Raw genomic sequence first — 8,792 nt, 5'->3', positions numbered from 1 at the left:
GGAATATATTCTCTATGGGGTTTAGCTCCAATTTTGTTGATTGCTTCTCTTGCTGCCTTGCTATTTTGCGAAGGGTCATTGTCCATGACAAACAGCTTTGCCGCTCGAAACTTACTTGAGCCGATGCGTGCATCAATAAATGCACGTGGTAGCTTTCTCCTCACAAAATCAGCAAAATATTCACCAGTCATCTTTTCGTAGGGCTCGGCAAGTATCACACCCTGGTTGTAAGTTATGGCTACCATGAAATGTACCCTTCTACCACCAGGAAGATCTTTAGAGCCAGTCGCCGTGTACCGAAGCCCTTCGCTTGGCTTCTGCCACACACGCCCTCTTGGTCTTGATGCTTCTATAAAAGGATTGAATTTGTGAACAAATGAGACTCCATCCAAATAAAAAGCCACATCATTCGACCAAAACTCATCGTCATACAACTTCAGAGCTTCACATGCAAATTTCTTCCGGATACGCCTGTCTTTATTTGATAGCAGGCCATTTTTCCTTGGGGCCAGCTTCTTGTTCCCGGCTTCATTTAAAATGCGAACATGAGTTCTGTAGCTTCCTTTGACAGCTACTGCTTCTCTCATGACGTCTGGAATGGTTGGATTTTTACTTTTTCTAAACGTTCTGAAAAATTTCGCTCGCTGACATTGAGAAATTATTTTTTTCCTGCCGCGAGTTTCTTTAAAATTGTGTGAGTTTTTTTTCATTGCGATGCCTTCTTTGCAGCATCTATGTACGGAAGAAACAGCAATCTTCACTATTTTTGCTGTTTCTCTCAAGCTTTTCTTTTCATGAACCACCATGCAATATGCAAGTGCTCTTGTCTTTGGACATATTTTCCTCAAAATTGTCATCATTTAAGTTCTCTTTTTTCAGCGATTTCCTCCTACCTTACTGCTTTATAGCTCTTTCAATATAATTTAAAAAGAAGGGAAATTACCTTAATGTAGCATCTTTTTATTAATTTGACGTCATTTGGCTGCAGCAACTGTCTAAAGTCGCCACCCATATAGCCTCGTTCTGATATTTTATCTATAAAGTGTTCGTATTTAATGCCTGGCAATTTCTTTTCTTGCACAAATGAGCAAACAGAGTTAGGGGAGAAGCTAATTTTTGCTTCTATTAGCAATAATTGACAAATTTCTTGCATTTTGTACAAAGCAAGTGTACCGAAAGATACTGGATATAGCGGCCTCTCTTTGATGTTTTTTACTTTCTATCATATATGTCTAAAATACATTCAATAAATCACATCAGGACATTTGCTTTAATCAAAATCTGTCGTATATTGATTTAACTGTACATTTTACACTTTTGCGACCCTTTGATTGGAAATCGAGTATTATACAATGCTTAAACTGGTCTAATTGCTACGCTGGTCACCATTCCAATTAAACCAACACTTGTGACGTCACTTTAACCCAAACTGTTCACGTGACACTAAATTTGAGCAAAGATTCGTAAAACATGCCCTTGAAATACCTTAGTAACTGCTTTGAATGTAGCATTTGATAACAAATTGAAAAAGTTGCCTTCGGACAATCCTTGCCAAAATTGTTGGAACACTTGTGCAAAGCTGAAGCTTTTTTGAAAAATCCCCCTTACCCCCCCCCCCCCCCCCATTATAATGTTGTTCAATTGGGCTGTTTTGATCCTGAAGGTAACAATTTCTTCACTAAAAGCTGTATGAAAGTATTGAGAAGATAAATCAACATTGTACAGGGGGAGGGGGACGAAATTTTTGAAGCGGCAGTGATATTTTGGTGAGGTAGTTTTAGACTTGCTTTGTTTATTTGCATGCTGCAATGGGAAGGTGTTCCAGTTATTTTTGGCAAGGATTGTAGCTTGAATGCTTTTTTAACTTATTTCCTAATCAGGTCCATGAGCCATATACTATATTTTCTATCAACGAAGTCCTCCATGGTTTATGCTTATCAGCAAGTTTACTGCCTGCAAACAAATTTTGGTAAAAGAACTTGAAAAATGCATGAAACCTTATCATCAAGTCTTCCTTGGCATTTAAGGCTATATGCAAAGGACCGATCATTGGTATAGCAGCTTGCTCAAATGTTTTGCAGCCATGTTTTTAACTTTCATACAACAAGACTGCAATTGCCGTTGATGAATATATGTGACATTCTCTGATTGTTCTATCAAAATGACATAATGGAAAGTGCTGAGGTGGTTTTTTAGCCAAGGGCCGCTTAAAATTGCCAAGGGGATTGCCTTTTTGCAAGATATTGCTTTTTTTGAATTTTACCAAAGCAAAGCTGATAAATTAAATCTACTATCAAAATTTTGTTTTTTCCAATCTTTCTGTTGTGTGTCTTTTATCAGTCATTGCAATTAGAATGTTTTCGAATAAGGTAGCTGCCCTGTTTGAAAGACAATATTCTTTAAATTCTTCAGGGCTATATATATGGGAGGCTGTTTTCTATAACTTCTGACCATTGAAGTTTTTAAGTTTTCTACTCCCTTTTTAAGTTCCGACCCTGTTGGAGAGAGTAATAAAAAAGTGTTATCAAATGGTTTCATTTTTAATACATTTTAAACATTAAATTTATAGATACGCAAGCCTTCCGGTCTTAGTAAAGTCTATTATAATTTTTCAAATAAAAGTCTACATGTAGCATCTGTAGGCTTCAGGCTTCATCCTACCTTCTTAAATGTAATTTGATTAATCATTTGCAGAGTGGCTTCACAAGACATGTGGAGAATAGTTTCCATTTCTAAGTGATGCCATTAAAGCAGGATGTCTCTTTCAACGCCTTGTGTGTGTGGTATTTATGATTTAGTTTATATTTATTATTTCATTCTTAAGCTTAATAATAATCAAGGAAATCATACTAAACTTGTTTGGGCTATCCTTTAAGCCCAAAGGGAATTTTGCCTTATCATAGATGCTCAGGTTGATAACATCAGATTGGAAAGGTTATACTAACTTGCTTTGAGCTTTTCAATTAGGCCTTGGAATACAATAACATGGTCAGCATTTATCAATATGCCTCTACAGGGGCTAACAAGCAGGTGACCAAATGCTGTCCTTTCCTTCTTGCAGTTTCAAATATTCAAAACATTTGATTCAAAGCAAAGGGGAAATGTCTGTCATCCAAGTCCTGCTTATTTTCGGCAGCTTGGAAGAGATTTACTGTTTTTAGTGCCGCGAAACCAGCCTGAACTTCAATTTAATGGTTCTTATAAAAAAGTAAAATCCTCATTCAACAGGCTCAAAGTGCCAACAGTTCTTTTTCTTTTCTTATGTTGGGCTGCCAATGGGGTGTCATTGGGAAGTTTTGGGGGTGGCAGCTGCCCCCCATGACGCCATCCCTGCAATTTAACAAAAGCTTTTTCCCATCATTGTGATAAAACATTTTTTCTAGACACTGCTCAGAAGTCAATTATTTTGTCTCGGTCGCAACCATCTTGAGAAAAACCGTCACAGAGATTGCTTACATATCGATAAGAATATTTTTTTTGACAAATAAATAGATTAGAGGCCAAAAAACATAAAGAAAAAATTCAAAGAAATTGATAAAACCGTTTTCATGAAAACTGACTTTGAAACTTGTAAACAAATTTCTCTAATAACAGATTCCCAACTGAATTCGAAACTGTCCGGATACTTTGGTGAGGGGAATTTAATATCTTGACTAAACTTTTCTTTTTCTTATAATATAACCTTAAAAATTCTAAATTTCTGTATCAGGTTATGCTTTCTGTATCAATACTTGAATATATATTTATTCAAGTAGTGGTTTATATTTGAATATATATTTACTATTATTCTGATAAATATGTCACCCTTTTTAGGAGGATAGCCTTTTGTAAAAGTATCTTGTTTTTATGTATAATTTTTCCCAATGGTCTTTGTCTTTCCACAGATTTAAAGCACAGACATAGTTGTGGCAAAAATCACCGCTTATAGCTTTACCGCCAAAATTACTCTGAATATCTTCAATGTGAAAGTTGCACGAAGACATGAAAGGCCTATTTTGTTGAGTTCTTTTCCCATGAGCTTGACAGCCCTCTTTACTGTGGAAAAGCATGCAAAACAAATATGGTATCGTGGAAACGAAAATGAAAATCCATGTCAACGAAACCACCATTTTATTAACTTTTTGCAAACAAAACAAAATATTAACAAAAATTGTGGCGGTTTTGATGTTACACTGTCTACATTCCTTTGTGAGAAGCATTTTACTGATACGGACCTCAGCAGGTCTCCAAATCAGTGGCTTCTGAAGAGTGGAGCTGTACCGTTGAAGAGAGGTTCTTTAATTTAGTGGAGCTGAAGAGAGGTTCTTTAAATCTGTTCAGTAGCATCGATCGGTTGCCGAGAATATCCCGCAATGCGCCAGCTGAACGTACGTTTTCTTCCTCTACATCAGTGACTGCAATCTTTGATGATGATGTTTCTCTCTTGGATTCTAATGTAATGGGATCCTCTCTACAATTATCAACTGATGCTTCGCCATCAACTACAGTTTTTACGCAAACATCCCTTCCTCCTATGACCAAAACAAGCAGTGCGACCATGAATACTCCTCTTTTACACGTCACCAGAATGATATTTTTAATATTTGTAGCCAGCATGACCATCTTTCAACAAAGACAAACAAATTGGTGACTTGGAACAACAAATTTCTCAGCTGAAAAGCTCTCTCTTCTCAATTGATAAACTGGAAAAAGATGATGCTGCTGTCAGATTTTATACTGGCTTTCAAAAATTCTCTTCACTTTTTACCTTGTTCGAGTATTTCCAGCCAAAGTTTGATCATATTCATTGCTGGCATGGGCCTACATTTTCTAAGGTTTCATATCTTTCCTGTCAACAGTCCTCTCAATCTCAGAAACCTGGTCCAAAACGCAGCCTTTCTCAATAAGAAGAATTTATTTTTGTATTAATGAGACTTAAAGTTGGTTTATTTATGATTTATGATTTATCAGACGGATTTGGAATCTCTACTGGACATGCTTCAAAAATTTTTACAAGTTGGATTAACTTTTTATTTCATAATCTTCCTCTTTGGCTTCCGTTTTCATCTCAAGAAAGAATATAAAAAGATATGCCACAGCAATTCAAAGATTATCCTAATACAAGGATCATTATTGACTGTACCAAAATTTTTACTGAAATACCATCCTCACTAAAGTTTCAGTCGCAAACCTGGTCCCAGTACAAACATCATAACACCTGGAAAGCCCTTGTTGGAATCTCACAAACAGGCTGTATTACTTTTGTTTCAGCTAACAGCAGAAGAAACTGTATTACTTTTGTTTCAGCTAACAGCAGAAGAAACAAAAGAAACAGTCCGAATTGCAGCAGTACGCATTCATGTTGAAAGAGCTATTTTTATATCCTGGATGGATTCATATCTTTAAGTTTACAGCCTATTTTAAACCAAATTTTTTCAGTATGTTGACTTCTAAGTAATTTTCAGCCATTTCTAGTTCGAAATTCTAACAATAAATCTGAATATAGATTGATAAAATTTACTACTCTGATTATTAGATTTAATACTTTGTAAGCTTTAATATTGTTGTCAAAAATCTTGATTTTTGCTTTCACATTGCATTTGATCATTTTTAGTATTTATTCCTTTTTTTTGTATACGTCATTTTTACAGTAGTGTATATGTGAATGTATTTTTGCATGCATACAATATTTTTACACATATTGGAACAAAAATTTTTAGATATGACCAATTTCATAAGTATTTCATAAGTAGCTTGGTCTTCAGGTTCCACAGGAAAATACCTGTATTAGCCGTAAGAAACAGGTTTCACAGTTACCAGCTGCTCATAGTTGCCAGATTTAGCACACCTTGCTAAATGCAAGTTAGTAAGATATGACAAGTCAATAAAATTCGATGTTCATCTGGGTATATATTTTCCATTGTGTTCTTTCCGCCCCTTATTTTGACATTTTATGCTCTGAGGAGTCTCAGACGAAAGAGCTTTAGGCAAAAGTAGTATGTTGTGAAATGTTTGCTTTATTCAAAGCCAAGTTCTGTACCCTCAAAAAATTGTTCAAAGATAGATTTAAAGACATTGAGAAGCTGTGCTTATCAAGCAGTGCCCGGTTTTTTTTCCTTTCGATGTGACCACACCTTTTGATTCTTATGCTTGATAATACACCGACTGTCCTCGCTTCAAGTGATTGTTTGGTATATCAGTGACCCAAACCACTGACCCTTGTATCTAAAGGGTCTAACCTTGATCTCAGAGCCATATTCAATGTGCATAGAACAAGACAGTAATAAGTTGCAAATCAGAATTTTACGTATGTCCCTTCATCAGGAAATGTTCAATGTTATACTCTCTTCCAAGTAATATTGTTTTTGCACTTGAACAAACTTTGTTAGCATACATCTGTAAAGTTGAAAGTGTTTGGAGCTCCATATGCTCTTGATGCAAAATAACTTTGTTAAAGGACTTTGTAAGCCTAGAATATTAAATTTCAAACTTTAACATAAATTTTTATTTCTTGGCCTTTTTCTTCTCATTTCATCTTGCAAGTAAAGCTTCAATCCACGCCGAACTCTCCTTGTAAAGGACTCTGGGAGAACAGCTCTACAGTAAAAGAATTTCAGCCTTGGTGAAATAAAATTTAAAATTAACTCTTCATCATAGAAGATACTTTCAATAAATAGTAGTTTGTTATCACCAAACCTTACCACAAAATCACCTCTTCTCAGGTTAGCACAAAACGTCTCTCCTTGAACATCTTTCACTTTCACTCACCAAAACTTGAACACCAAAACATGTTCTATTACTGTCCTGTTCTTTCACTCCTTCTAAAGTTTGTTTTGAAAAGAAATTTCTGTCCTTGATGGCATCATCCAAAGAAGAATTATATTTAGAAAATGAGCATTGTATCTAAGCCCCATTTTTCACTTTTACAAGATACAATGCCATCCAAGGAAGCAGCAAGATAAGGTTGTGTATGTGAGACTTTTAAACCAACTTCAGCAACATTAATTGGAAAACCTTGATCAATCATGGTCTTTTTATAAAGATCTCTCACATGGCTTTCAAATCTGTTTCCATGATTAGTACTTGCAGATGTAAATGTGGCATAAAACATAGATTTCAATTTAGTAGATGGCTCCACAGTGTTCACAGTAGCAGAATAAAAATTGGATGCAGTAATTCTATACTCTCCTTGCTGTTTCCATTCTTCATTAAAACTTTGACCACCAGTAGATTTCTCAATAGCATCAACTTTATCTTCGGTTAAATTAAAATTATCACAAAAAATATCCACCATTTCTTTAAAAGGATTACATGATATATCATATCTATCACTAAAAGGGGAAGATTCAGAAAGTTCAAGTAATTCAACATCTGCAGATTCAAATGGCGCATCGAAAGAGCACACCGTTTCAAGAGATAATGGTTCATTTGGTGAAGATAGTTCATTTTGTCCAGATTTTTGATTTGTATCTTTGTCATGGAAACAAAAAAAACTGTTAGGAATCAAAGAAGAGAGTTTTGTTTTCAAAATAACAAGATTACTTTCATCTAGTTGCCTATCACAAGATGATTTTGGGTTATAGAGATTATATCTAGGCGCATCAGATTACCATTATCTTTCCCAAACTTGATTTTTTGAATTATTGAATTTTGAATTATTACTGCTTTGGGTTAAGATTTTGTGTTGAAGCACTTGGAACATTCCAGGCAGGTTGGAGACTGTTGTAGGCCCTTGCGGTTAAAATCTTCAAGAGCAAATAAAACATGTGCAAGCTGCAAAACAAACATCACCAGAAGTATTTGAAATTTGAACAATGGGCTTATACAGAGTTCTTTTCATTAAAGCCTTTACACGCACATCAAAAAAGTGAACTTCTCATCCTTGGATATTTCAATGTTTTTGTAAGAGCCTTCATAAAAAAAATTGGAAGGATTCAAGCTTCTCATAGGATGTGCTCTTTAACAAAATATGTTTGAATTTCAGTGTATGAATAAAAAGCTAATCGTACAGCTGAATAAAACTAAATGGTGATGTTCCTCCAAGGTCAGATGTCCAAGGCAAATGCTTGCAATTTCTACTGAAAATGGCATCATATGTTCAAGCCCCTGATGAATTACTTGCCGAGGACTCAGTGGCATTGGATGACGAAGAAATTTTCTTTCAAGCGGCAGAAGATGGCATAAACCCAAAGAACCAAATCAGCTTTTACCCCGGAAGTCTTCTCGTTGTAGCACCGCAATACTTGCTTGAGCTGTTTTAAGGAAAAGGTGCCAAGATCTTGCAAAGAAGTGACTGCCTTGCCTTCTGGAAGGATCGCAATAAACTGCTTCATGATATAAATCTTTACATAATCCTGAAAATTTTCTGAAATCCGAAAGAAAACTTTTTACGATCATGTCTCACAGTAAATTTCTGAAGAGAGTGATGTTGGAACAACAACTGTTTTGTTTCCGTTCTTCGTCCTTGTTGTCAAATAGATTGAGAACAGGGTCTATTCTGATAAACAAGCTTAAAGGCATTGAGTCATGGTAAATAGGCCTTCTCTATAGGGGGTCATTTGGTTTCGGCGTGATCGCTGCTATTTCATGTGATATTTGCATCCGCTGTTGACAACTTGCTATTGATGGAAATTGTTTTGTCAATCAGTACGAGGTGAGTTCATGTGACCAGTTCCAGGTCAACCAATAGCATCGCAGTCATGAAAATCATGACTCAGCGGATTTTGCACTTAGGGTATACCCAATCCATTATATCATGACTCAATGCCTTTAAGGATAACAAAGATGTTATTTTTGTAGCCACAGCTTACTCA

The 8,792-nt window shown here is 35.6% G+C and overlaps 2 pseudogenes; one reads left to right on the top strand and one right to left on the bottom strand.

Moving 5' to 3' along the window:
* The first annotated feature begins 4,604 nt into the window (after positions 1-4,604).
* LOC148959517 (uncharacterized) lies at positions 4,605-5,063 on the top strand (annotated as a pseudogene).
* A 1,639-nt stretch (positions 5,064-6,702) lies between these two features.
* LOC148959516 (uncharacterized) lies at positions 6,703-7,585 on the bottom strand (annotated as a pseudogene).
* Positions 7,586-8,792: the final 1,207 nt, after the last annotated feature.

Source organism: Rhopilema esculentum, chromosome 9 (assembly GCF_057945365.1).
Source record: "Rhopilema esculentum isolate cy_ngs chromosome 9, ASM5794536v1, whole genome shotgun sequence".
Lineage (NCBI taxonomy): Eukaryota > Metazoa > Cnidaria > Scyphozoa > Rhizostomeae > Rhizostomatidae > Rhopilema > Rhopilema esculentum.
Note: the sequence above shows the minus strand (reverse complement) of the source record. Positions and strands in the feature narration are given on the sequence as shown.